The following is a 24,904-nucleotide window of genomic DNA, read 5'->3' on the forward strand; positions in this document are numbered from 1 at the left end:
TGCATCTTATATACCCCTGTCGCACTGACATCAGGGAGGAAGCGACAGCAACCAACGCCAGACCAAGACTTTGGAACTCAGGCCGACTGGGGAACCGCCTGAAAGCAGGATAACTCAAGTGTAATGACTGCAGCAGTGTAACACGATGAACATCTGTGTTTTGGCCTTAAAGCCCTCCAAACACTTTTTGCTGAGTCCTTAAAGAAAAGGATGAAGATAAGAAGGTCTTGCATATGTTCTCTTAGGTCTGCAGTAGTTTGTTAATGTATGGAACCTCCTGTGAAAAAGGCACCTTTTCAGGTTTCTGAGAAACTTCTTCTTTGCTAAGAACTCTGCTTTTCTTTTTGTAACAGAAATACCTTCTTGTCTGGCATAGATTTATTAGGCAAAATTCTACCTGTATTAATATTCCTCAGATTCCTTTTCTGACCAGCTCACTTGTTAAAAGTTTGCTTAGGTTTATGTCGTGGCTCAAGAGACATGTTCTGCTTTCTGTCTCCAAACAGTGTAAATAGATGTACATAGACAACCTTCTGACACCTTTACATCACAGAGCAGAGCACTATTTATTTCCTCATTTGTACCCACATTTTGGCATTGGCTCCAAGATGTCAGTCTTTGGTAGCTGCATTATTGATACTGAGACATCAGCTTCTTTTAGTCATTGAGACATTGATGTTGGTTTCAACACAAAAGATATTGGTGCTGTACTTGATAACTATGACATCCACTCCACTCTCAACCATTCCTTTGATAGTGACACTATCGCCTCTGGGACTAGAGCCATATGACTCACTGTGGATGTCAGTGCCTGTATTGCTGTTCATAACATTTATAGGCACTATTGCTTCAATTGCTGGGGCCCTGTCTGGGAATGTTTCAGGGCTGATGCTAGAGCCATATGACTCGCAGTGGATGTCAGTGCCTGTATTGCTGTTCGTGATATTTATAGGCACTATTTCTTCAATTGCTGGGGCCCTGTCTGGGAATGTTTCAGGGCTGATGTCTGTATTGACATCAATATCAATTCTGAGTTAGCTCTCTTCTCTGCTAGGTGTAAAATGTCCTACATAAACAGCTATTCAAGAGATTCCACAAGACTAGAAAAGGGTGATACAGCACAGCAGGTTATTTTTATTACAAAACAGACAAAGAAGATCAGAAGAATAATAGACTTAAATAGCATTAATTGATTTCTTGACCAAACACCAAACATGCCAAGTACTGCTAAACAAACAACTGAATGGCAAGTGGCAATAAACACAAGGGAAATGCTCTTCCAAAACTGCCCAAGTTTATTTCATTAAGTGCTTTTCGTCTGATAATTTATCAGTCTTCTTCTGATAACAAGTGAAGTAAAAACACAAACATTTAAGGTTGTACACTTAGGTCATATGATAAATTTCTACCAATTGCAGACACCCTAAACAATGTAACCCGCCCCTCCTCACTACAAGCATTAATAATCCATTCATCTTTTCACCCTTTTTTTAAAAACCTTAGTACATCTAAGTGCCAATAAAACATGGACCTATATAAAAACCTGACAAGTTGTAAAAAACTTAATGTATTTATGACATACATATAAATACCTACATTCAACTAAATTACTGTGGTTATAACTTATGTTACACAGTTCACCCTAGTAAATTCCTTATCTTGTCAAACTTTTCAACTTCAATATACATGAAAAAGAACATGCTTCATTCAGACCTGGATAAGTATAAGTATTTAATAGAATAAGTTAAGTTGTTGATCTTTGAAATTTGAAGAACTAGAATTATACTGGCAACTGTCATTGAATGCCTATAGCTTTCCGGGCATTAATGACATGTGTGCCATTACTTGTTTATTAAAATTAAAGAGTTTATGTAGGTAACATGAATTTTATGAACATATTATAAATACTTTTATGTATGGAATTTTTGGTATGCATTGCATAAATTTTTTATGTTAATTTGTTTACTTTTTATTTCTTATTTACAGATTCTGGTATTTTATTTAAAAAAAAAAAAAAAAAAAAAAAAAAAAAAAAATATTTTAAATTCTAGTATCTTATTTTATCTTTTTAAATCATATGTTTAAATTGCTTTGTGTCTCATGTAATATTTTCATGCCTTTTTGTGAACTTGTACAACATATGGAGCTTTTCTCCCCGGGCCTCTACTGAAAATGGACATATATCCAGATGGACTAGCCCGGTCAACAAATGTAAAATAAATAAAATAAAATAAATAAATAAATAAAATAAAGGTTAGTGTTATATTTATGCATTTTTACTTTAAATAGCAGAGGAATGTAGTACTGGTTGCTTAGCACTTGTAAACACTCTCATTTGATCTGGATTATTCGTTGTTTCAATACATGTGACTTAGTAGATTTTATAAAGGAAGTGTTTTACCATTTTATTTTATCTGAAGAAGTCTGTCCATAGATGCAGACAAAAAGCGCTTCATTAAATTAAATTTGTGTTTTTTTGCTCACAGCAGTCCTCCGGTTTTGCTTTTTTAAAGTTAGTTTTTTATTTTTTCGTTCTTCTGTGCTAATTTCTCATGGCTTCTGTTGGACCTGCAAGCTCGAGCAGCCCTAATTTATTGTTACAAACACAGTTGCAAGTTTTAAGCTTGACAGTACTCATAGAAGTGCTTTCACAATGAGTGGAAAGGCTAGCAACTTGTTTGGATGGTCTAGATTACCTCCAGAACCAACCGAATATCGTGCTTAGCACCAGTAACCAAAGCAACAACAGGGTGAATGTTTCTTCATTTCCTGAGGGTCCAGGACCCAGCAGAAACAGCAGTTCTTCACCAAATAGTTCACCATCCCTTTCTATTCCATGTGGGCAATGTACTTCACCTTCAGTGAACACTATGGACACTTCTACTGGAGTTTTTCAAAACGCTGAAGCTAATTTGGCTTCTAACAGCATTTTGCAACCTGGGATAGCATTGTTGAACACTATGAATGTCGCTAACCAGACTTTTCATACACTACAGCCTATGAGTGCTTCGGGGCTTATTGGGGTCCCTAATTTTAATGAGTGGATTAACCGACCAGTTTCACTCACCTCAAACATATCAGACAACCAGGGAGAACCAGCTGGAAGCACATGATTCAATCAGGTTAGTGACACTAACATTTGTGACAGACTGAAATTTTACATCAAAAGCTTTTGAAACTTAAGAAATTACAATTGGAAGTTTCTTACTTCCAAAAATGCCTGCGTTTACAAATAGTCCTGAAAGAGCTAAGGTCTTACCAATATCCAACTGGACTGATTCCTAATTCAGTTTTTCATAAAGACTTGCTTTCATTTTTTGACCAACAAGGGTTTAGACTTCTAGACCTGATGATTAAACATTATTCTTTGTATATTGACACCCTTATAAAAGATTCAACTGCACTACAAAATTCCACACTTAATGACCTAGATTATCCAAGATACAAGTATGACTATTCTAGAATTTTCATGAGTTTAGACCAACATCTAGAAAAGTTAAAAAGTAATAAATCTAGGAAAATCCAATGAGACATGGTGACTTACCAACAGAGCTTAGCATATACACCCCCCCCTGCCGTCACAGAATTGGAATTTATATACTAACAGTAACCAGAGTGACAATATAGAAGTTCTTAGAAGTGAGATCAACTTGACAGGCGAGGATATCATAGATGAAGAATTCGACAACACTACTGTTTTAAGAAGGTGTGAACGTATTCGTAACTCCAACAACACCAGTAATACCAACGACACAGAAACCAACAAAGTGAATAAATCAAATTTTCACAATGTGAAACACACAGAGGCAGTACAGAAACAGAATCAATATCAGAGAACCAGGAACAAACAAAGGAACCACCAACATAGATGGTGATTCCAAGAGGATCCTGCCAACCGACCATTGTGACAAACTTGATTGGTGACTTTAAAATCTACAATTACTCATCTATTGATATAGATCCCACGATCTTGAACATTTTATCTAAAGGTCAAACCTTTGTCCCTTCTCAACATCTAAATATTGCTAAAACCTTAATGGACATTAAGCATTTTATTAGAAAATTAAACCTAACAATTTTCTAGGAAAAGGAAACATAGAACAGAAAGAATTCAAGGTTTCGAACACATATAACCCACCCCTACATCCCACATTATCATTATTTGAGAACGTATGCGAACTAGATATACGTTCCTTAAACAAGAATGGAAGAGGCCAACAGAGACATAAAAAGTCTTTCTTCCATACTCCTACAAATGATAACATCATTAAGGAAGAACGACAGGCACTGGATATGTTGAGAACATCAGAAGTGAAGACCATCAAATCTGACAAAGGTGGTGGATTGGTAATTCTAGATGAGGCTGATTATTTGATCTGGATGAAATCCATACTGCATAACGAAGCTTACACTAAAGTTTCTTGTAATGAACTACATGTAGCTTATAACCACATCAAAGGCTACCTGAATAATTTGTTCACTGAAGCTAAAATCAATTTATACTTGTTCAATTACATGTCTATGCCTTTTTCTAAGATTCCAATGATGTTCGTAATCCCGAAAATCCATAAAAGGCTCACCAATCCACCAATGAGACCTTTAATTGATGCCCGTAACTCCATCAAGCACCCTTGTGCCAAAGTAGTAGACTTTATATTACAGAAATATCTACATCACAAACAACAAATATGCAAAGACTCCTGTAGATTCTTAGAAAAAATTAACAAGCTTACTTACAACACTGACCAGAACTTTATAACAATAGATGTTAAAGACTTAATACACTTCTATTCCATATCAGGAAGGAATAGAATGGGTTAACTTGATGTTAAGAGAGAGAGAGGGGCAACACCTTTGGAATTATACTTAGTTGACATATTACTGGACATTATTCACACTAACAGCTACTTTTCATTTGATAAAGAATTCTACCTCCAAAAAATCGGAGTAGCCATGGGGTCACCCTGTAGAGCTAGCCTGGCCAACTTTGTGATGGCATATTGGGACAGGGGGAATATCTTTAAGGTTCCGGTTATTATGCAAAGAATAGCTTTTTTACACTTGTTACTTGGACGATATTTTTATTCTATTCTATTCCTTGGGAACCAGACACAAGCCACTGAACTAGTCAATTACTTCAACTCGTCTTCTGACTTCTTGAAGTTTACTTTTAACTTTCATGAGACATCTATTGACTATTTAGATATTAGTCTTAAAAAAGACAGGATTTCAAATAGGTATTTAGCCAAAATTCATAGAAAAAAGGCCTATTCTAATTCATTCTTGCATTTCTCCAGCTGCCACCCTCACCACCAAAAAAGATCAGTGGTGAAGGGACAACTGGTAAGAGCAGCAAGAATTGTCTCATTAGATGATGATTTTAACATAGAATGCCAGTAATTGAGCAATTTGTTTCTTCAAAGGGACTACCCTAGAGTGTTAATAGAGTCTCTAGTTGAAGAAGTAAAACACAAGAGATCTGTAGGCTTCTATGTTCCTTTACTAGCTGCAAAAGACTTAAAAGACTGAAGTTAAGGACTATAATACTACCTTTATTACCACTTTTAATGTTAGTAGTATTATGGTCTCAAACATTTTACACAAGAATTGGAATATTTTACGTTCTGATATGTCTATTATGGACAAAGTGAGTATCAAACCAAAAATAACATATAAGAGAGGTAGTAATTTGAAAAATTTATTAGAGAATAGAAAGGACAAAATGCACAATTTCCCAGGGATGTCCTAATGTAACGTGTAAATAATTTAAGCACATTAACACAAGCAACAGATTTGAAGTAAGGAACAAACATTACTTTTTAAAGAGAAAAATTAAATTGTAACTCGAAATTAATAGTTTACCTAGCTAAGTGTGTAACATGTGCAGCATTCTACATAGGAAAGATGGAGCGTAGACTCCGAGATCGTATATATGAACAACATTATGCAATTGACCATCAAAAGATTGAGAACGCCTTAGCCAAACACACTGTAGCATTTCCTGGTCACACTTTTAAGTTTACTGTTATAGATCAAACTCCAGTAGATTATAGAGAAGGACCATCATCTTTGAAATTAGAAGAACTAGAAATATACTGGTAACTGTCATTGAATGCCTATAGCTTTCCGGGCATTAATGACATGTGTGCCATTACTTGTTTATTAAAATTAAAGAGTTTATGTAGGTAACATGAATTTTATGAACATATTTGAAATACTTTTATTTATGGAATTTTTGGTATGCATTGCATATATTTTTTATGTTACTTTGTTTACTTTTTATTTCTTATTTACAGATTCTGGTATTTTATTTTAGGTTAGTGTTATATTTATGCACTGTAACTTTAAATAGCATAGGAATGTAGTACTGGTTGCTTAGCACTCATAAACACTCTCATTTGATCTGGATTATTGGCTGTTTCAATACATGTGATGTAGTAGATTTTATAAAGGAAGTGTTTTATCATTTTCTTTTATCTGAAGAATTCTGTCCATAGAGGCAGATGAAAAGCACTTCATTAAATTAAATACGTGTTTTTTTGCTCACATCAGTCCTCCGATTTTGCTTTTTTAAAGTTAATTTTGAGTTTCTGTTAGCCTGGGAACCAGAGAAGTGTCAAGAATGATGTAATGCGAAAAGACTCAGCAGTATTGTGGTATCAATTTAAGACTTTCTCAGAGAGAGAGAATTGAGCATTTTGGATTTTGTCTGAACCTGAACACATCAACTCACCAGTACTCTGCCATTGCTCTGTAAGTAAGATATTTATTTAGGACAGTGATTTCTCTTAGAGACAGATACAAATAGCCAGATTAGCCTAGCTGTTTTCTATATTTATGTCAGACTATTCTACAGTATTATTTTAAAGCATTTTTCTGTGATCTCTGAACTCTGTAATGTCATTGTGTTAAAATAATATGATTTGTCTTGTGTTTTTATTATTTAATACTATTTTTAAACCTTTCATTTGTGGCTGTTTTGTGTAAAGGTAATTTAAGCTCTTAGAGTACATTGCACGTATTTGGTGATACTGTCCAAGCCACTCCAACAGATTTAGTTATGGGTCACAATTACTGTTTGGATAACAGTAATATTACACAGTGAAATTAGTCACCCTTTGGGTAGCGTCTTATTAGTAGCTGATAAGAGTAGTTGGTGGCAGTGGATTACTACCTTATAGCCTGGGCAGAAAGGGGCATAGCTGGAGAACCTATGCCAGCCTTCTCCAGGAGTGTTTGTATATAACTCATATCTCAAAGTGTGTGTGTCAGCTACTTGGGCAGGGAGACAAAGCAATGGGTGGACAGAGAGGGTACTGGAAGTTTTGGCTTAACTACTCAGCTGACATCTGAATCCTATGGCTCTGCCAGTGGGTAGTCTTATTGGGGATCTGGAGAGAAAGGGAGAAACCAGCCCGAGATTGACTGTGATCTCTGTGTGCTCTTAAAGGAAATTGTACTTTACTGTGTGTGTACTTGTTATCCTTCCCAATGTGCATGCCCCTCACTGGTGCTAGTGGTGAGGATTGAGGCTACTTGACTACTGGGAAAAGTGCACGGGCATCACAGGCACGTCTAAAAATCATGCCACTTAGTGATGCTGTTTCAACTCTACTTTTCTTAGTATATTAAATCAGTAAGCCCCAGCTAAGTCAAAAAGAGCAAAATTAAATCATACTAGAGATACCTAGCAACTTACGGTACAAAGAGACAAGGCATGAAAACCTGGCTACAAAAATATCAAACCCAAACAGCTCTCAAAAATTTTTGTCAATTAAGAACTATAGCACTAAAACAAATAAAGAATGAAAAACAAAGCTACTACTATTACAGCCTGCAACAAAGACACTATGATAACTCCAAACTACTCTAGAACTCTATTAACAAACTACCCAAATTGAGGCATTCCACTACACCAATAATAATAACTCAGCATCAGCAGCTAACCAGTTCAATACTCTCTTTATTCAAACTATTCTTTTTCTTCTTTCAGCTGTTCCCATTAGGGGTCGCCACAGTGGATCATCGGTTTCCATTTCTTCCTTTCCTTTGCATCTTGCTCTGTCACACCAACCACCTGCATGTCATCTTTCACCACATCCATAAACCTTATCTTAGGCCTTCCGCTTTTCCTCTTACCTGGCAGCTCCATCCTTAGCATCCTTTTCCCAATATACCCAGCATCCCTCCTCAGCACATGTCCAAACCAACGCAATCTCACCTCTCTGGCTTTGTCTCCAAACTGTCCAATCTGAGCTAACTCTCTAATATACTGATTCCTAATCCTGTCAATCCTAGTCACATCCAATGCAAATTTTAACATATTTAACTCTGCCACCTCCAGCTCTGACTCCTGCCTTTTTGTCAATGCCACCATCTCCAACCCATATAACATAGCTGGTCTCACTACCCTCTTGTAGACCTTCCCTTTCACTCTTACTGGTACCCGTCTGTCACAAATCACTCCTGACACTCTTCTCCACTTACTCCACCCTGCCTGTACTCTCTTCTTAACCTCTCTTCCACACTCACGATTACTCTGAACTGTTGATCCCATGTATTTAAACTCATCCACCTTCGCCAGCTCTACTCCCTGCAGCCTCACCATTCTTCCATTTTCCTTCTCATTCACACACACATATATTCTGTCTTTGTCCTGCTGACCTTCATTCCTCTCCTCTCAAGAGCATATCTCCACCTCTCCAGGGTCTCCTCAACCTGTTCCCTACTCCCAATACAGATCACAATGTCATCTGCAAACATCATAGTCCACGGCGACTCCTGTCTGATCTCATCTGTCAACCTGTCCATCACCAGTGCAAAATAAGAAAGGGCTCAGAGCTGACCCTTGATGTAATCCCACCTCTACCTTAAACACATCCGTCACTCCCACTGCAGAACTCACCACTGTCACACTACTCTCATACATACCCTGTACCACTCTTACATACTTTTCTGCCAGTCCTGACTTCCTCATACAATACCACAACTCCTCTCTAGGCACCCTGTCATATGCTTTTTCTAACTCCACAAAGACACAATGCAACTCCTTCTGACCTTCTCTATACTTCTCCATCAACACTGTCAGAGGAAACATTGCATCTGAAGTGCTCTTTCCCGGCATCTACTTAAAAGCAACCCTACCAGTCTCACTCTTTCTACAATTCCCGATATCCAGAATACTCTATTCTCCTTCCAACTAGTACCTACATCTTCTATCAAAAGACACTTACAAAAATGAAATCCTAAAACTTTAGTTGCAGATAACCTACCATCTGAATACCTTGCTATGGCAGAAAATATGCTGTCATATCTCATTTCCATTCTCATTAATCACTTCTTAAATGAAAGTACAATCTCTAACATCTGGAAATTATCTTGTATTATTCCATTGCATAAAGATGGTACTGCCACTGATTTCTCTAACTTCTGACCTATAGCCATTCTTTCTTCACTAACCAAGTTCCTTGAAAGATGCATACACACCCAGATTATTAAATACCTTAAATACACAACACAGCTTTAGACCTAAACACATTACCACATCTGAACTTTTTAGCTTTACCAACAATGTCAATAAAGAAAGGAATAAAGGCCAACATATTGCGTCCATTTTCCTAGACTTACCTACAGCTTTTGACACTGTTCTGCATCTACAATTACTTAATGAGCTCTCTACACTTCAACTCTCTTAAACCATAACAGCTTGATTTCATAACCATCTCTCCAACAGACAATAAACAGTCAAGTCGCAACAATCCTACTCATCCTTTCTTACAATAAGTATAGGACATCAGTCCTACTCATCCTTTCTTCCAGTGACTATAGGACATCAATCCTAATCATCCTTCCTTCCAGTAACTATAGGACATCAGTTCTACTCAACTTTCCTTCCAGTAACTATAGGACATCAGTTCTACTCATCCTTTCTTCCAGTAACTATAGGACATCAATTCTACTCATCCTTCCTTCCAGTAACTATAGGACATCAGTTCTACTCATCCTTCCTTCCAGTAACTATAGGACATCACTCCTACTCATCCTTCTTTCCAGTAACTATAGGACATCAGTCCTACTCATCCTTCTTTCCAGTAACTATAGGACATCAGTCCTACTCATCCTTCTTTCCAGTAACTATAGGACATCATCCTACTCATCCTTCCTTCCAGTAACTATAGGACATCAGTCCTACTCATTCTTCCTTCCAGTAACTATAGGACATCAGTCCTACTCATCCTTCCTTCCAATAACTATAAGACATCAGTCCTACTCATCCTTCCTTCCAGTAAGTATAGAACATCAGTCCTACTCATCCTTCCTTCCAGTAACTATAGGACATCAGTCCTACTCATCCTTCCTTCCAGTAACTATAGAACATCAGTCCTACTCATCCTTCCTTCCAGTAACTATAGGACATCAGTCCTACTCATCCTTCCTTCCAGTAACTATAGGACATCAGTCCTACTCATCCTTACTTCCAGTAAGTATAAGACATCACTCCTACTCATCCTTCCTTACAATAAGTATAGGACATCATCCTACTCATCCTTTCTTCCAGTAACTATAGGACATCAATCCTACTCATCCTTCCTTCCAGTAACTATAGGACATCAGTCCTACTCATCCTTCATTCAAATGACTATAGAACAACAATTCTACTCTTCCTTCCTTCCAGTAACTATAGGCTATTACTCCTACTCATCCTTCCTTCCAGTAACTATAGGACATCAGTCCTACTCATCTTTCCTTCCAGTAACTATAGGACATCAGTTCTACATATTCTTCCTTCCAGTAACTATAGGACATCAGTCCTACTCATCCTTCTTTCCAGTAACTATAGGACATCAGTCCTACTCATATTTCCTTCCAGTAACTATAGGACATCAGTTCTACTCATTCTTCCTTCCAGTAACTATAGGACATCAGTCCTACTCATCCTTCCTTCCAGTAACTATAGGACATCACTCCTACTCATCCTTCTTTCCAGTAACTATAGGACATCAGTCCTACTCATCTTTCCTTCCAGTAACTATAGGACATCAGTTCTACTCATTCTTCCTTCCAGTAACTATAGGACATCAGTCCTACTCATCCTTCCTTCCAGTAACTATAGGACATCAGTCCTACTCATCCTTCCTTCCAGTAACTACAGAACATCAGTCCTACACATTCTTCCTTCCAATATCTACAGTACTCCTACTCATCCTTACTTCCAGTAACTATAAGACATCACTCCTACTCATCCTGCCTTCCAGTAGCTGATGTAGGACTATTGGAGTACCACAGAGTTCAGTACTTGGTCCTTTACTATTCAATATCTATAGCAGCCCTTGACACAAGCTTTCAAAAAATGCCTCAATTACTCAATATGCAGATTATCCACTCTAAAGTGTTCTGCCCCTACCCTCTCTCTAATACAAAAAATACATAAGACTCTTTCTCCTCTATTCCAACTTAGTTATCTAACTTGTAGCTTCCATTCAACCCTAACAAAACAAAACTCATGTTCGTCACACAAATTTAGATCTAAAGTTGATCGTCCCTAGTAATAACACTCCACTAGAAGTAGTATCCAAAACCAAGCTCTTAGGTGCAATAATAGATGATGACCTGAAATATGATCACTATATAGCTCATGTAATAAGAAAAACACCAAAACTCAGGACATTAGATATAACCAAATGTTATCTTACAAATAATACAAGAGAAAACTCAGCAACTGCTTACCTTCTACCTTCACTACTATATGCTTCCCCTATACTTACTAACTATAAATCTAACCTATTATCAAATCTACGTTCATGCTATAATAAAATCGCAAAATTTGGTGGTGACCTTCCATCCTATTCTCATCATTGTCATGCACTAAAAAAATTGAAGTGGCTAGAACTGTCAAATCACATAACCTATTCCCAATGAATTACAGCTCATGCCCTACCATATCAGCCTAACACGTCACTAGCACAGTTTAAAACTACTCCTTGATGAGAACACTATGATCCACTTCTCAATCACTCCTCCTAACTGCCAAATCTAAAAACTTACCAGGAGACTCATTCTGCTCTATGTCACAAAATTACGGAATGCAATCCAGAAAAACATACCACAAATCTGGCTAGTATTAAACTTCTTCTTCTCCCAGACTTGGCTCTGTTCTTGTCACCAACTTTGTTTTTCTCTACACACACCGATACCTTCCTTCACAATTTCCTTCTTTTCCACTTTTTTCTTTTATATTTTAATTCTGCAGAAAGTACAGTTGTGTACACTTACCATAAACGTAGATGTCCGAGTGTATTCACTGTTGCAGTGATCACCTGTGGGTTATCCCTGCTGTAGTAGCCCTCGGCCAGCCCAAATACCAGAGTCAATGTTTTTCTACATCAGCTGCTGTTGCCTGTAGTCTGATGTCAGGTTGTCAGTGCTATAAAAGAATGCAGCCAATGCCATTACATCCATTTTTCTTGCCCTAGCCAGTCAGAGGCCCAAGTAAATATAGTAAAGTGGTCCTGGTGGTTAAAATCCACCGTTAGAAACTTATGTCTCCCTAAAGAAAGAAGATATAAGGGGGAAGGAGTGTGGGAAGCCAGTACTGCAATGGTGAATATTATGGTAAGTGTACACAACTGTACTATGTTCTTCATGTTTCACTGTTGCAGTCATCACCTATGGATTCCCAAAGCTGAGGAGAGGGGTGGTAGGATTAGTAAGAGACCTAGGAATGGGTCAGCATGCCCTGCAGAACTGCAGAGGCAAACTCTGCCTTAGCCCTAGAAAATAGAGGTAGGTGGTAATGCTTGGTAAAGGTATGGACAGAAGTCCAGGTGGTAGCTTCCAGGATGTCCCTGCTGGGAACTCCTCTGAGGAATGCTGTGGAAGTGGAGGCTGCCCTAGTGAAATAGGTTTGAATAGACTCGGGGGGTTTCCATGCAATCTGTAGCAGAAATGGGTGCAGTATGATATCCATTTGGAAATGGTTTGTTTGGAAATGGTCTACCCCTCTGCCCCTGGGGCAAAGCTGATAAGTAGTTGGTCTGTTTTCCTGAAGGGTTTAGTGTGGTCCAGATAGTATCTGAGCTGTCTGTGCATGTCTAGTGAGAGCAGAATTCTTTCCCCCTTGTTTTGAGGGTTAGAAAAAAAAGGTGGGTAGATGTATGGCCTGGTTGAGAGTTACATTAGATGCCACCTTGTACGGGCATGAAGGAGGGATTAGTCCTCAGGGAGATCCTGTCTGCATGGAAGATGATGAAGGGCTCAATGGCCATCAGTGCCTGAAGTTCTGAAACCCTTCTGGCTGTGGTGATAGCTAGGAAAAAAGCAGTCTTCCAGGAGAGGTATCTTAGTTCTGCTGAAGCAGCAGGTTCGAAGGGAGGTAAAGTTAATTTTTACAAAACATAATCCAGGTCCCAGGCTGAAGTGGGTGGCTTTCTGGGAGGTCTGATATTAGAAGCCCCTCTCATGAATTGTTTAATCAAGGGATGGGAGAACAGGGGCTGGTCTGTATGAAAATGAGCTGTAATGGCTGAGGCATGGATTTTAATAGAGGAGAAGGAGAGGCCACTATTAAGTAGCTCCACTAGGTAGTCCAGGATAAGAGGGATGGAAGGTTGTGAGGTATTGTCCCCTCTGGACTGGCTCCAGGACCAGAATCATTTCCATTTTCCTGTGTAAGATTTTTTGGTGCTGGGCCTTCTGGCTTCTTTGATAATATGTAGGACCTGTTTGCTTAACAGGAGCCATTGTTTGCCTTTAGAGTATTAGCCATGCTGATACTTTAAGAGTCTGCAAGTCTGGGTCCAGCAACCCCCCCCCCCCCCACCACCAGAGTTAAGAGGTCTGAGATCAGGGGAAGCTGCCTGGGAGGCTGTAAGGTAAGGCTGCGCAGTAAGAGGTACCAATGTTGTCTAGGCCAATCTGGAGCAATGAGGATGACCTTTGGTCTCTCCTCCCTTATTTTGAAAAGTACCTTGGGAATAAGACGCAGAGGAGGTAATGCGTACACAAAGAGGGTGTTCCAGGGGAAGGTCAAGGCATCCACTTTCCATGCTAGGTGGTGATATTCCCTGGTACAGAATTTGTTCAGCTGATGGTTGAGATGCGAAGCAAAGAGAGCCACCTCTAGAGTCCCCCACACCTGAGTGATTTGTAAAAAGATTGTTCTGTAGAGCTGCCATTCGTGGGAGTCCAGTAAGGTTCTGCTTAAGTGGTCTGCCAGGGTGTTGTTGATCCCTGGTAGGTATTGGGCTATCAGGTACAGTCACATGGAAGACACTGTCAGTGAGAGGATCATAGCTAGCCTGCACAGAGGGTAAGATTGGGTCCCTCCCTGTTTGTTGATGTACCACATTACTGTGGTGTTGTCTGTTTTGATAAGGAGAACCCCTGGCCATACATGGGGTTTGAAGGATGTCAGAGCCTTTTGTACTGCCATCATTTCCTTCTGGTTGATGTGTAAGGGCAGGTGCTGGGCATCCCAAAGACCTTGGGTGCACCTGCCTTCTAGCTCCCCAAGCTATGTCTGAGGTGTCGCTGGTAATGGTCTGCCCAGGTGGGTGGAGGGTGAAGGAAAGACCCTTGTTCTGGGCACAGGTCCCTGCCCATCACAGAAACTCAGCCCTTATATAGGGGATCAGAGGGAGAGAGGTCTCTAGAGATTGAGAGTGCTGCCACCAAAGGTTCTTTAGGTACCACTGAAGTTTTCTCATGTAAAGCCTGGCCAGAGGAATTACAAGGATACAAGATGCCATGTACCCCAAGGCTTGCAGGAACTTCCTCACAGTGAGGTGACTTCTGGAAGCCAGCTGAGTAAAATAGAGAGCCAGGAAGATCTGCTTTTCTGGGGATAGGAAGGCCATTTGGGATGCTGTGTCCAGCAGTGCTCCCAAGAAAATGATCTTCCTGGAGATTGTTTGTTTTGATTTCTTCTCATTGATGGTGTACCCTAAGGAGGTTATGAGGGTTTTGACAAACAGGAGGTCCTTCAGGAGCTTTTGTTTGCAATCTGCCTGAATGAGGCAGTCATCCAGATAAGGGTAAATTTGTACATTTTTCTGTCTGCAAAAGGCTATGGCTGGGACTAAGCATTTGGTGAATACCCTGGGAGCAGTAGATAAGCCAAAGGGTAGCACAGAGAACTGAAAGTGTTGTGAGCCTGCTATGAAGCAAAGGAAATTCCTGCAGGACTCCCTTATGGGGATGTGGAGCTAGGCATATTTTAGATCTAGGGTAACAAACCAGGCATTTTTTGTCAGCATAGGTAGCAGCTGCTGCAAAGTTAGCATTTTGAATTTGGGGATCACCAGGAAGGTGTTCAGAATGGATAGCTCCAGGATGGGGTGCCAAGTTCCCTCTTTTCTGGGAACAAGGAATAGTCTGGAATAAAAGCCTTTGCCTGTTTGATCTGAGGGGACAGGTTCTACTGCCACTTGGGATATGAGAATTTGGACTTGTTTCAATGCCTCTGCCCACTGATTTGGAGGTAAGTCTGTGTACCCTCTTAGAAATGGGAGTCCGTTGAAGGATAATTTTTATCCCTGAAAAATGGTCTTTAAGACCCATTGGTCCTTTCTTACAGAAAGCCAATTTTCTTTGCAGAGTGAGAGCCTTCCTCCTAGATTTGGTGAGAGAAAAGAGGGCAGAGGGGGGAGAGGGAGTCATTGAGAGTTTTTGCCATAGAGGGATGGCTTAGAACTCCCTGCCTTTGGAGTGGAAGTGGTCCACTGTTTGGTTCTCTGCTGTCCCTGGGATAGGAGTCAGGGTGGTTTGTCCCTTCAGGGCTTACCTTGCCCCTGTCTGCTAGGTGCAGGAAAGGACCAGTGGTTTGAGGGAAAATTCCTGCTGAACCTAGGAGGTTGTACCTGAAGGAAATATTTTACTGTTTGCATTGATTTTGCTTTGTCCTCCATCTTTTTAAGCACCTCTTCTGCTTTTACTTCAAACAAGCAGTCCTTATCCAAGGGTGCATCAAGTAATTTAGATATGACATGATAAGGGAGAGGTTGTTCCTTCAACCATGCATGTCTCCTAATGACAGATCCTGACACTGCTGCCCTGCATGAGGCTTCTAGGGCATCAAATGAGTGTTTAGCCACTTGACAAGTAGAGTGCAGTAAATCTGCTAATTTTTTCGAATTGGCACAATCAGGAAATGTTGAAATCTTTTGTTTTAATAGTTCCAAAGTGTGTTGTTGATATTTTAACATGTGGAACTGACAGTTGAGTGCTCTGATAGCTAAGGTTGCAGAGGTGTATACTTTTTTACCCCATCTGTCCAGAGCTCTGGAGTCCTTGTCAGAAGGAATATGATTCTTTGCAGAACTAGCCTTAGCTCCTTTTGGTCCCTGTATAATGAACTCCAGGTCTGCAGCAGGATTTCTGTACAGGTACTTGTGAGAATCCGGTACTCTGTAATACCTGTCAGGTTTTCTGAGAGCAGGTGGGAGGGTGTCAGGAGTTAAGCTGGATTCATGGAAGACATCATCAACCACCACTAAGACTGGAGAGATGGCCAAGGGTCTGTGCTGGGGCAGGTCTAGAAACTCTCTTAGTCTTCTCTTAGACTGAGGGAAGTCCTGGGATTCCCAGTGGAAATGCTCCCTATGGGTGTGAAGGGGTTCCCCAAAGGAAAGATCTTCTGGTGTGGAGGCAGAAGGAATGAACTCCTCTGCATCTGAATCCTCATTAGCAGTCAGAGGTTGTTGTTCCTCTTCAAAATCTGAATAATCAGACTCCTCAGAACCCTGTTCTGTCAGTATTTCAGGAGAAAGGTCTATTTTCCTTTTAGAAGTTGTGGCCTGACTTCCCCTGATAAGAGTGATAAGATCCTCCGGCATTTTAAGCATTTCAGCTTGGGGTGGTAGAGCAGGAGTAAAATGGTGGCTAGAGGTAGTTTTCCTAAGAGTGGCCTTGCTTCTAGGCCTAAGAATATTCCTCAGTCTGAGAGAACTGGTAGTCGGAGGAGAATACGTAGGATTTTGTCTAGATTCGGTAGTGTGAAAAATCTCCTCGGAACCCGGTGCCTGCGTCGCTGCTCCAGACCAAACCAAGGCAGAAACAACCAAAGGCTCAGAAGATGAAGAAGATTTCTGTGGCATGCCAGACTCTGAAAGGCTCTCAGTACAGGCCTGTGAAGGTATCGAATAAGGCATCAGGGTCTGTGAAGGTGCCTCACTGAATTCCGGAGAACTGACGACCTGCTTAGCGGTAAAGTCGTCGGAAGGCTTAGACTGGTGTGGTCTGCCTCTATTTTTATCCTTACATTTTTTTGGAATGTCTATGGATTGTTGGCTGATGGATGCCATTTCGGAATGTGAAGACAGAAGACAAAAATATCTGGCTACAATAAGAGCTCTATGACAAATGGTTCTCACGTTAAAGAGGGCACAGAACCGGAAACGAGGGATGTCGTGGTCTGGGCCTAAACAAGTGAGGCAATATGAATGGAAGTCTTGGTGTGGTATTTGCCTTCCACAGGTGAGACAATTGTTAACTTTTTCGGACATCGGTTAGTGCACAAAAAAAGGATCCCCAACGGGGTACTTAGCTTTAGATGTTTTCAGCTGTAATTCATACTCTGGTAGCGACTGACCGGCACACTTGCGAACTGCTTCTGCTATGGGCTGCATGGCAAGAAAGACTGATGTAATGATGTTGGCTGCCTTCCTTTATAGCACTGGCGACCTGACATCAGACAGCAAGTGACAGCAGCTGATGCAGAAAAACATTGACTCCGGTATTCCGGCCGGCCGAGGGTTACCACAGCAGGGATAACCCACAGGTGATGACTGCAACAGTGAAACAGGAAGAACATCACATACCTAACAACAAACTATCCATCCTTCACATAGCCTCTGTACATAATTTAACTTTTTTCTATATGTCTTTAACGTTACCCATGTGGATAAAACTATCATTCCTACACCACCTTCTGTAAAGAGATTGTATAAAAAATATCTGTATAGAGTGTTTTAAATCCATTTTTGAATTTAATGCAGATGTAATTGCTTGTTTTTCTTTTCCTTGTCAATACCTCCATTACCAAATCCAGCATGTTTACATTTTATTCTCTGTATTCATATGAAATTCTACAAATAGTTGTAATTTTTTTAAAATTACAACTGTATGCTGGAGCTTTTCCCCCAGGCCTCCATTGAAAACGGGTGTACTCATCATCCCAGTCAGACTACCCCAGTAAACAAATGCCAAATAAAATATTTAAAATAAATGCTATCCAAGGAGTCGACTCATTAGGAAGAGCTTGAGAAAAGACACAAGGTTTGCAAGCTCAGTGAATAACAGGATGCCTGGGAAAGAGCCTTAAGGAACGTAGGTGCAAAGCTTTTTATAGATAAGACATAAAGAACACAGGTGCAAAGCTTTTTATAGGTAAGACATAGCTTCATCATTTTACTAAATGAAAGCAGTGAAAAGGTAGCTAATGATCCAATTGATTACGCTGGCATGAAGAATGAACAGTTTAGATGTTAACAGATTTTAGAAACATTTCTGAGTAGCTTTGAGAAGAGAGGAGGACTGTGACTGTCCAATTCAGGAGAGAGTCAATTAACCAGTGACCTATCATTCGTGCCATTTAAGTAACTCAGACTTGCTTAAAACAACTTGATATATATATATATATATATATATATATATATATATATATATATATATATATATATATATATATGCCTCACCTCAGGCTTTGTGCCCGCTGATTGGCGCACAGTGACGGTTATCCCACTCCACAAGAGGAGAGCCACCACGGACCCTGGGAACTGCCGCCCCATTAGCCTGACAAGCCTGGTCTGCAAGGCCATGGAATGTATCATCATGGAACTTATAAACAAAAACATTGGTAATCTCTAAACTCTGGACCCCACCCAGTTCGGGTTTGTAAAAGGCAGATCATGTCTCCTAAACCTAATAGACTTCTTTGAAGCAGTCATCAAAGCCGTAGACAAGGGTAAGGTGGTTCACACAGCCTATCTAGATCTTGCCAAGGCTTTTGACACCATCCCCCACTCTGGAATTATAGATAAACTCACTAAACTAGGTATAAACCCCTATGTCACTAGATGGGTTGCCAACTGGCTCACTGACAGAACCCACACTGTGAAAGTAGCAGACTCCAAATCCGACTTCAGGCCAGTGACAAGTGGAGTACCACAGGGTTCAGTCCTGGGTCCTCTCTTGTTTGCTATCTACTTCTCTGAAGTACAGGCTAACACAGAAGGTCATTGGCTAATGAAGTTTGCAGATGACTGCAAACTAGGAGCCATAATCAAAACTCCTAATGATGTGGACATCCTACAAAAAGGCCTCAATGAGACAGATGCCTGGTGTCAAAGCCATGGCCTCAAGCTCAATGCCAAAAAGTGCATTGTCATCCCCTATGGTAAAAACTCTGTACCCATGAACTACAACATTGGTGGTAGTATACTTAACACCAAAAGTGTGATAAGAGACCTTGGGACACAGGTGGACAGTAGTTTCTCCTTTGACAATCACATCGCCACAGTAGTCAGGAAATCCTTCTACGTGGCACACCTCATCACAAAAGGTTTCTCATCTAGAAAAAAAGAGGTCATTGTTCCCCTCTACTCATCACTCATTAGACCCATTATAGAGTACAACGCCCCTTTTGGTATGTACCTTACAAGACATCTACAACAACTGGAAAGGCCGCAGAAATACCTCACAAAGAGGATTACTGGCCACAAACATATATCCTACACAGACCGTCTCAAAAAACTCCAGCTTTACTCCATCGCATATTGCCTACTCAAAGGTGATCTCTGCCTAACATACAAAGCTATGTCAAACATAGATCTGTTGGACATGCTCTACTTAAAGAAATCCCAATCCCTCCGAGCTACACACTCTAGGGACCTAAACCTTGTCACCACAATAAACAGAACATGCCGGAGGGATAGATTCCTGTCCCAGAGACTTCCCATACTCTGGAATAAACTACCTATCTATATCAAACAGAGCTCCTCATTAGCACTCTTCAAAAAAAATCTTGATGATTGGATGGGAAATTGGAAATTCACCCAGGGGATCACTTCTGTGGCTCTGCTCAAAAGTGGCACAGGAAAATAATTTTCTTGGGTGGCAAAAGCCAGGGTACCTTTTTGGCTGGGCTTGTATAGGCCCTAGGGCCAATAGCCTAGTACCTACCCATGAACCTATGAACCTATATAGATGTACATATCTATATCATCATCATCAGCCCCCTTTTTTCCATTTTTCTGCATGGAGTCAGGATATCATGTTAACTGTCGTCAGCTCTCTTGATTCAGTGCCACACTCCTGCCTTCTTCAACATTCATGCCTAATTGTTGCAGATCTTCTTTCACACAATCCATCTACCTCTTTGTTGGATGTTCTCACTTTCTCTTACCTTCTTCCTGTCTGTCCCAAATCTTCCTCATCAGATTGTCTTCTGCTTTTCTGCACATGTCCAAACCACCGTAATCTGTTCCCTTTGTTTTTTTCTGCAATTGGAGCTATTTTGGCTTCTGCTCTTCTGTCCTCATTTCTTCATCTGTCCCACAATGTGCATCCTACCACTCTTCTCAGGCACTTCATTTCCATCACCTCTAGCTTCTTCAACTGCTCTGACTTTACTGCCCAGGTTTCTGTACCATACAGTAGTACTGGTCACACCACTGCCTTGTACACCTTATTTTTCAGCTTTTTTGGCAATCTTCTATCATAGACTGCACCCGACATTCTATGCCAGTTTTCTGCAGCCCCTCTGATTTTAGCTTTGACCTCTTCATTCAGATTTTCCTTTTCCTCAATCACCCCTCCCAGATACTTGAAGCTGTTTACCTGTTCCACTAAATTTCTTTCTATCTCTATTCACAGCTTCTTCTGATTTCCCCAGTTTGCTGCCATTACCACTGTCTTATATGTGTTTAGTTTCCTCCCATGTGCCTTTAGTTTTGCATTCCATTCTCATATCCTTTGCTGAAGTTCTGGCTCAGAGTCTGCCTGTAATGCCACATCATATGCATACAGTAACTTTGTTGATATGTCCCCTCCGACCTGTTTGCTAATGTAGTCCATCACCACTATGAACAGCAGTGGACTCAGAGCTAAACCCTGGTATACACCTACTCCCATGGGGAACCCCTGTGTGAGGCTGAACACTGTTCATACTTGAGTCATTGGATCCTTATACATAGCCTGCACTAATTCTACCAATGTTTCTTGGACTTCAAACCACCTCAGTACTGCCAAGATCAGCTTTCTTGGGACCTTGTCATATGCTTTCTCCAAGTATAGGAATGTCCAGTTGGACTCTCCTCATCTCTAGCTTCTTCTCAAGTACCTGTCTCACTGCAAACATCAGGTCAATTGTGCTGCATCCAGATCTGAATCCAAACTGCTCATCTCTCATCTTACATTCTGCTGCTCTGCTTATCCATTTATCAATCACCCTCTCCAGAACTTTCATGCAACGTGATAGGAGTTTGATGCCTCTGTACTGCCCACAGTTGTGGATGTCCCCTTTGTTCTTGTACACTGGCATGAGTATGCTTATTCTCCAGTCATCTGGAATACGCCTTTCTCTCCACACTGCTGTGAGTTCCCCCAGGAGCCCTTTCTCCCCTATCTCACCCAGCATCTTTATCATATCTACTGTAACCTCATCTGAGTCTGCTGCTTTCCCTGACTTCATCTTCCTTAGTGCTGTTGTTACTTCTTCTAAGGTGGGCTCCTCTTCTTCTCTCATTGTAGGCTCTTTCTGGGGCAGAACAGCTTCTGTGGGGTTTTCTTCATTTAGAAGCTGCTGGAAATACTCTTTCCATCTGCCTCTGATGTCCTGTGGACTGGTGAGCAGGTTGTTGCTGGCATTCTTATGAAGAGTGTCTGACTATCTTTTTTATCTTTCTGTCTTTGCCTTGCAACCTGATATAATTTCTTTGTGTCACTTACTGAGTCACTTTCCAGAAGTAGGTAGAGTGCCTTTGATGTCCCAGTGTTTGCTATTGCAACTTCTTTCTTAGCTTCTTTATTAGCCAACCAGTATTCCTTCCTAGCCTGGACAGTCTTTTCTATCTCCCACTTCTTCCTGCACTCCTTCTTCCTTTTGATGACTTCCTGGACTTCTGCATTCCACCACCAGCTTTCCTTATGTACCTTATTTCCATACCTGGCTCAGCCACATATCTCTTCTGCAGTGCTAACACATGCTGCTTTTAGGCGCTGCCATTCTTGTTCAACTCCACCTACTTCCTCCTCTTCTTGGGGTGCCAGAGCCCCCTAGTAATTCCTTGCACTGCTGTACTTTCTACCCAGTCAACTTCCAGGTCTTCAGCCTAGTCTCTGTTGACCTTAGAGCCTTCTTTGACCACTGCTTGCAGCTGAGTGTGGCAATTAGTAGTTTATGCTGCGGCCTGACTGTTTTGTTGTGGATGACTTTGTAATCATGGATTCTACCTCAGTGCCTTTTCCTTACTTGGAGAAAGTCTATCTGAGTTGCATATTGGCTACTCTTATATGTGATCTTGTGACTGTCTCTCTTTCTGAGCCATGTGTTGGCCACTATTAAGCCATTTGCCAGACAGAAGTCTAGAATGGCTTCTCCTTCTTTATTCCTGTTGCCCCACCCATGTGGACCCAGGCAGTCTTCATATCCTGTTCCGTCTGTCCTGATATGTGCATTCAAGTCACCCATTATCAACACCAATTCATGTTGTCTTGCATTATCTAGTAGATCCTGCAACTGCTGTCTGAATGCAATCTTTTATATCCATAGATATATATATATATATACACACATATATATATATATATATATATATATATATATATATATATATATATATATATATATATATACATAGATAGACATATACAGAGAGAGAGACTGGGATGGGCTCTTCCCTAACATGAAGTAGTACTGGGGGGACTTGGCAATAAGAAAATTTCCATTTTGTTGAAAGTGGTGTCCAGCACATTTGATATGCTCAAATGGGATTCACAGTATGTTAAATCAACATAAATCATGTTAGGTATGCTCTGCCTAAATTTGGCTGACTCTTCTGTTTGCCTATTTAACCACTTATGGAAACTGTTTTATAAATACAAGTGTGGAAAAGGGAACTGTTCCCAGTTTACCCAGATCTCTAAATATAGAAATAAAAAAAGCTGTTTTACAAGTATTTTATTGGAGTATTGCACCCTGATTTATAAATATACTACCTTTGCGGTCACATACACATAGATACACATGCTCACACTGAAACATACAGGACAAAAATCACTTTATTGCCTTTGGGTCTACACCATGGTTTGTGTCCTTTACACATTTTCAGAATGTGATTTCGTAGTTCTGTTGCTTTCCACATTACTTTAGTTTATATTAAGATTATGCAATTCTGTGGCAACTATTCACCACACCTGACACAAGAAGCATCATGGGAAAGGGATTAAAAACAAAATGAAAGCTGATATCTCAGAAAAGTTTTGAGATAGGCTTTGAAACTTCCCAAATCTGGTCAATGTGCATGCGACAGATGATAATATATTCTTTCTGAAAAATGTTTCAGAGAGGTAAGGAAAGAATTTGGAAGATAGTTTTGAATGTTCATAAATTTTGTAGATGCCCTCAGGGTAGACGTTGATACATTTCAACTGAAACATATTTCGTAACTGTAGGAAAAGTTCCTTTTCACATTTTAAAATCACCTTGGGTGGCATGCTGTAGTCATATACATTCTACATCAGGGTCTTCATAGCGCAATCACCTCTGACTTTCTAGTACACTTCATAGTATTTTCACATAGCACACGCAGCTACAACCCCATTAATAATACTCTGCCTTCAGAACAAATTGCATTGCATTACACGTTTATTCAGTTTGAGTGAATCTTAGCATAAGCTTTACTTAGAGTACCAAAATAAAAAAAAAATCAGTTTTAATTTAACTGGCAGGAATTAACCTGGATCTTTTACACTTCAGCTGAAAACATGCCCATGTCATTTACTGCACCATGAATATTTCATTTGCATTTTCACACTTATAAAGTTATGAGTCTATTGCACTTATTACAAGCATTTTGTGTTCCACTGTTGATACTTTTTTTGCTTAAACGTTACCGTAATTTGGCAAGGCCCAGCTTAATATAAGGGTTAACAAACAAGAATAAATGAATAAATAAATATGAGATGCTGTGGAAATGTAGTAACATGGTCTGAGATAATGAATTTAGGGTTCAACAGTTCAAAAAGACATGACATCATCAGAATTATTACCCTTACTGGCAAATTTGGGCCATACACAAAACTGAAGCATCTGGACATGGCAGAATGAGACAGGACAATAAATAAAAAGCACCCCAGTGCTCAGTAGAACAGTAGTTAAAATCTGACACCCAAATCATACCCTCAAGTCAGAGCGAGATGGGCAGTAGATGAAGTCCTTGTCAGACTACGGTCAGTGCCATGGTGAAACAAATAACATTTTTTCCCCTAAAAGATAAGTTCTCCTTGTAAATCAGTGTTTCAAACTGCTGTGACTGACAGAAACAGTTTACTAATATTAACACAATTACAGTCACTTTTTGGTTAGTCATACTGACCCAAAGCATAGTTTAGCTTGAAAAACATGTAACATTTACTAGCAAAGGTTGCTACCCTCTTAATGTCTTCCAAGACATATTTTGTACTGTTATAATATTACCCTAAGAAAATAATTACGTTTCCTTTTAAAATGGAAGGAAATTTTCACAGGAAGGTATTTCTTACATATTTAAAAAAAACTGAATCTGAAGTCTGAAAACTAAACTATTAAATCAGTTTACTGTATAGTATACATTCATAACATTGAAAAGCAGCAATTTATAGTAAAATGCCATGACATTGCTGCTACTGTATCATGTCCAGGAACAAT

The 24,904-nt window shown here is 40.0% G+C and overlaps 1 long non-coding RNA gene across 1 annotated transcript in view; it reads right to left on the reverse strand.

Annotated features, from left to right (window-relative positions):
- LOC122796991 overlaps positions 1–24,904 on the reverse strand; it is a 530,955-nt gene that overhangs the window by 175,681 nt on the left and 330,370 nt on the right. The window lies entirely within an intron of this gene.

This window comes from Protopterus annectens, chromosome 3.part0 (assembly GCF_019279795.1).
Source record: "Protopterus annectens isolate FY-2018-M chromosome 3.part0, PAN1.0, whole genome shotgun sequence".
Classification (NCBI taxonomy): Eukaryota; Metazoa; Chordata; order Ceratodontiformes; family Protopteridae; genus Protopterus; species Protopterus annectens.